Here is a 5,210-nt window from a genome sequence, read left to right on the forward strand (position 1 = left end):
GTTAAGAATTTAATAATACACTTCAAATATACAAGTGATTTTCTTACATTTTCCTTTTTTCTTCCCTTGTGTATTTGACCTTTTTTCTCATACTTAAATTATTATTTTTTATTCTTCTCTCATAAATTACAACCCCATCACAGTTCCCCCTCCTTTCTTCTCCCAGGACCTCCTCCCAACCTCCCATTTCCCTTAGAGCCACTCCTTCTCCATCTTTCTTCAAAAGAAGAGTAGACCTCCCAGAATTACAAACATGGCATAACAGGTTACAATAAGACTAGGCACAAACCATGATATTGGGTCTGGACAAGTCAATCTAGTAGGAGAAAAAGGGTCCGAAGAGCAGGCAAAAGAGTCAGAGACACCCCCACTTCCATGATTAAGACTCCCACAAGAACATCAAGCTACACAACCATAGCATATAGTCAGAGGACCTAGATCAGACCCACACAGGTCTTATTGCCTCTTAGTCTCTGAGAGTCCTGCTCATTTGATCCTGTGGATTCTGTTCATTCAGTGTCCTTGACCTCTCTGGCTCCTATAATCCTTCCACCCCTTCTTAATGTTAGACAATGTTAGACATTTATTGTCTCTATTATTTAATAAAGAACATGTTTCACATCCTTTTGAGTGGGGTCTCACTGTATTAGTCTCAGCTGTAGCCCTGAATTTCAGATATGCCTGCCTCATGCTAGGATTGCAGATATGTATCACCCACCATGACTTGCTTTAATATCTCACACTGAACATCTTCCAGACTCATTGTATATTTCAGTGGCTTGCTTTTCCTGGAATTTTGAATCCCTTTTCCCCCTGCTTGGCAGAGTTTATTTTCATTAATCTGTTCCCTTTCTTCTTTCTTGTCTTTTTTTATGTTCGAATATTTGAAAACAGCTTCCGCATCTGCCTGTAACTCATTAAAAACACGAAATAAAGACCTTTTCTTTCTTTTTCTATTATTTTTAAATTCATTATACATACCAGTCGCAATTCCCCCTTCTTCTCCTCCTCCTGCCGTTCTCCCTCATCTCCCCCACTTCCACCCCTACCTCTGTCTACTCCTCAGAAAGGATAAGGTCTCCCATAGGGAGTCAACAAAGCCTGGCATATTAAGTTGAGGCAGGACCAATCCCCTCCCCCCCTGCATCAAGGCCGAGCAAGGCATACAGCCATAGGGAATAGGTTCCAAAAAGCCAGCTCATGCACCAGGGACAGATCCAGTTCCACTGTCAGGACAGGGTACCACAAACACACCAAGCCACACAACTGTCACCCACATGCAGAGGGCCTAATTCGGTTCCGTGCATGTTCCCCAGCTGTCAATCTAGAGTCCTTGAGCTCCCAAGATCTTGGGTCAGCTGTCTCTGTGGGTTGCCCGGTCATGATCTTAATGCTCCCCCCAACCCCAGGTCATATAATTCCTCCTCCTTCTCTGAAACTGGACTACTGGAGCTCTGCCTGGTGCTTGACTGTGGATCTCTGCATCTGTTTCCATCAGGTGCTGGATGAAGGCTCTATGATGACAAGAAAGTAGTCACCAGTCTTATTACAGGAGAAGGTTAGTTCAGGGACCCTCTCCACTATTGCTAGGAGACTTAGGGGCTATCCTTGTGGATTCCTGAAATTTCTTTAGTTCCAGTTTTCTCCCTAATCCGGTAATGGCTCCCTCTATCAAGCTGTCTCTCTCATTGCTCTCCCACTCTGTCCCTCCCCCAACCTGACCATCCAGTTCCTTCATGTTCTCATCCCCCCATCTCCTCCCCTCTACACCCCTGGTTACCCGGGAGATCTCATCTATTTCCCCTTTCCAGGGCCATCCATGGATGACCTTTTCTTTTAACTCTTTTTATCTCTGCTCATTGTTCATTTTATCTTACAGATTCTTTAATGATTGACAGTTCTGTTGTTTGCTCATTCCTGGTAGTGAATAACTCCACTTAGCTATTGGTGCTTAATGTAGTGATACAGTAGATTCCCGGACCCCTATGTGAATGCCAAGAGATATTTTACCATTTAGAATGAAGGAGAACTCAGAAGGCTGAAGAAGTATTTCCACCATATCTAGATCCTGAATGTAGATTCCACAGGAATACAGGCTCGCCTTCCTACTATGCATTGTGGACATATTCAGAGGGCACTTACCAAAGCTGCAGGAAGAGACTGCATCTGCCTGGAGGAGCAGGACTTCTGACCACCTGCTGCATCGGAGCTAGTGTCCTATCGCCTGCATGGACCTGAAGACAATGAACAGAACGTGATGTGAAGCCTTCATCAGTCCCGATCTGCATTTGGAGCATGCACAAAATATTGCTAATTGATATGGTGCTTTCAACTCTAATTGTGTGCATGAGGAATTGCCTAGGATTTTCTGCTTCTTTTCTAACATGGTGTCTTATATACTTATTTTAGTAAAAGGGAGCTCCCAGCCCTTCCATTCACCCTACTTACTAACTTTCAGGGGACCACTCTGAATGGTATGTTGATATATAATACACACACACACTATATATATACATATGCTTATTTGAGGGGAAATTGTCAATAAGGATGCTCCGTGAAGGTCCCTATGTTTGCCAATTGTGGGGAAACACATACATGTGTTTCTTTGTGAGAGAGTTGTTGGTTACTTGACAAATATTCTTTATCTCTTCCTCTCTCCCTAACAGACCTTTAGTTTTACTTGGTGCAGCATGGGTTTTTCTGTTTCTTACAGTAAGAATGGCCAGGTAATATAATCCAGGACGAGGACGTGTGAGCAGTTAGTGAGTGGGGCCCTGGCAAGCTGGAGCAGTGATGACACAATTGTGTGTATCTTTGCAATTCTGTTAACTTTTTCCTTGCTCTGAATTAATGGGCATTGGGAACAGAGCTCTGGCTAACATGATGAGACCTATACCCTAAACGTGTTCTACTGACCTGAGAAGTTCTTGAGACATTCCTATCTAACTTGATTACACTGTTGATTTGCGTAGCTAAAGTCAACCTCTGAGTTATTAAAGAAGAACCATTCCCCTTGTCTTTTTGCACAAACACATCAGCCTTGTTACTATTGTTTAGTGAAAAACAATATCAAAGTTTAAGACTGTGGTGGGTAAACATTGGAGAACTTTGGTTTACAAATCAGTTTTAGTGTAAATTTGCCTTTTAAACAAACCAATACCTTAGTAGAATGCTGTGAAACTCAACAGTTTTTCTTTGTATAAATGGGCGTTTGGCATGTTTATTAGCAAAATGTTTAGAAGGAACAAACTTCAAGAGTGTAGCTTGGGGCCATGGGCTCTCAAGATCATTCCCTGAAGAGCCAGGCACTGGGAGCTATAACTTCTGTCTTGAAATAAAAGATCTGGAAGCTTAGGAAGTTCTTTTATTGCTTTTTGCTAGATTTCTTATCACTGAAATTACTTGTAAAGCTGTTTGTTTATAATAACATCAACTTGCATCAGCTGTTCTAAGGGGAAATAAGGAAGTAGAAAATTGCACATCTTTGGGGAGTGATAGATATTGGAGAAAGAAAAGCATAAGAAGGAAGAAAAACATCAGCACAAAAGTGGCAGAGCCAGCCAAGAAGTCATGCCATCTTGCTTGGAGTTTTCTACTCAGGAGACCTTTTAGGCTCCACATTTACATTAGAGCTCGTGTGTGCCGAAGATAATGAATTCTATGAGACATATGCTTTATTAAGTTCCGCCTTTCAGCTTCAAAAGTTTAAGTATTGCTCTTCTTTTTAAAACACGTCTAAACACCTAATTTGTGCCAGGTATTGAGCAAATTACAGCAAAGATTTATAATAACTTTAAATGGGACTCGCTCTGCTTTTCCGTGGCTGCAGACAACAGCATCATTCAGCAGATGCAGCCTGCACTTTCTACCCACTATTGACACCTGCTTCAGGACTGGAGAGATGGCTCAGTGGTTAAAAGCACTCGCTGCTCTTACCGAGGACCATGGTTTGATTCCTGGCATCCACATGATGGCTCAGAATCTTTTGTAACTCCAGTTCCAGGCAATCTGATGCCCTCTTCTGGCTTCTGGGACCAAGCATACTCACAGTGTGCATACATACATTGAGGCAAAACACTCATACACAATAAAATATAGAAAAGCTTGGTTTGAAAATATGTAGATTGGGAGATAAGGCCAATTGTAATAATAAATTTAATCTTCTATGCATCCTGGTGGTACCTTGTTTGAAAACTAGATGCCCTCAGATTTTCTTAAGAAGAAAAAGTAACTAATCACCTAAGTCTGAATTAAAAAATGGCATCTGTAATATATCATAAATAAAAAGAAAACAAATATTTTATTTTAATAGCAATGTGTGGTGTGATACAAATTTATACTGGAATTGCTAGGCTTCATAAAGAAATAGCTACATTTTAGGTTTGTGAATATATTTAAACATACTTTAATTATGTACTTTATTACTTTTTCAAGTTTCCGGGCATATTGTTAGTACATCTAGGAGGGGCTTGAGGTATAGGGTATATGTTTAGTGAGAACATAAGCAGCATGCTAGATGGATAAAAGAAAATACATAGATGTCTGGATGATATGATGATAGATACATGATAGAATTATCTATCAATGCATATGATGAGGATTTAGATTTTTTTTTTCAGTCGTTGAAAGCTTTGGAAAAAGCTGACCACAGCCCTTTATCAGAGAGCTTCAAAACAAATGGAAGTATCAAGCATTATAGACATACCAGTGTAATTGGAGTTTTAATGAGGTCCAAACGCAGGTCATTAAATTTAATCAGGCTTATTAATTGACCCTCGATATTATGAGCGAACAACCTCCTGCCCAAGTGGGGACTCGTTATTTATCTTTATCTTTCTATCACTCATTCAGCCAATTCATTAAAGCCTGTTTCTCTCTCGGTGCCTCAACGAGTTTCATTGTTTGGTTTCTTGTGCATGTTGGCTCATAGTCTATTTCACAATTTTCATTAGTTTCTAAACGCTCTTTAAGTACCAGTTGTGATCAGCCCATATGCAGCTAGCGCTTTCATAAGTATGCTTTTGAATGAATGAAAGAGGGGGATAAGATGAGACAGGGTGATGAGGGGGAGAAGAAAATGGGCCCGAGGAATTTACCAGGTGCCTGTGCTCCCTAAAAGAACCAGCAGGTGGTAGCAACACTTCGTGCGAAGGCTGCAGCCCAGCTCGGCGGGACCTAAACAATAGACCCCCAATCCAGTCCTCCAGTTT

This window comes from Microtus pennsylvanicus, chromosome 19 (genome assembly GCF_037038515.1).
Source record: "Microtus pennsylvanicus isolate mMicPen1 chromosome 19, mMicPen1.hap1, whole genome shotgun sequence".
NCBI classification, from domain to species: domain Eukaryota; kingdom Metazoa; phylum Chordata; class Mammalia; order Rodentia; family Cricetidae; genus Microtus; species Microtus pennsylvanicus.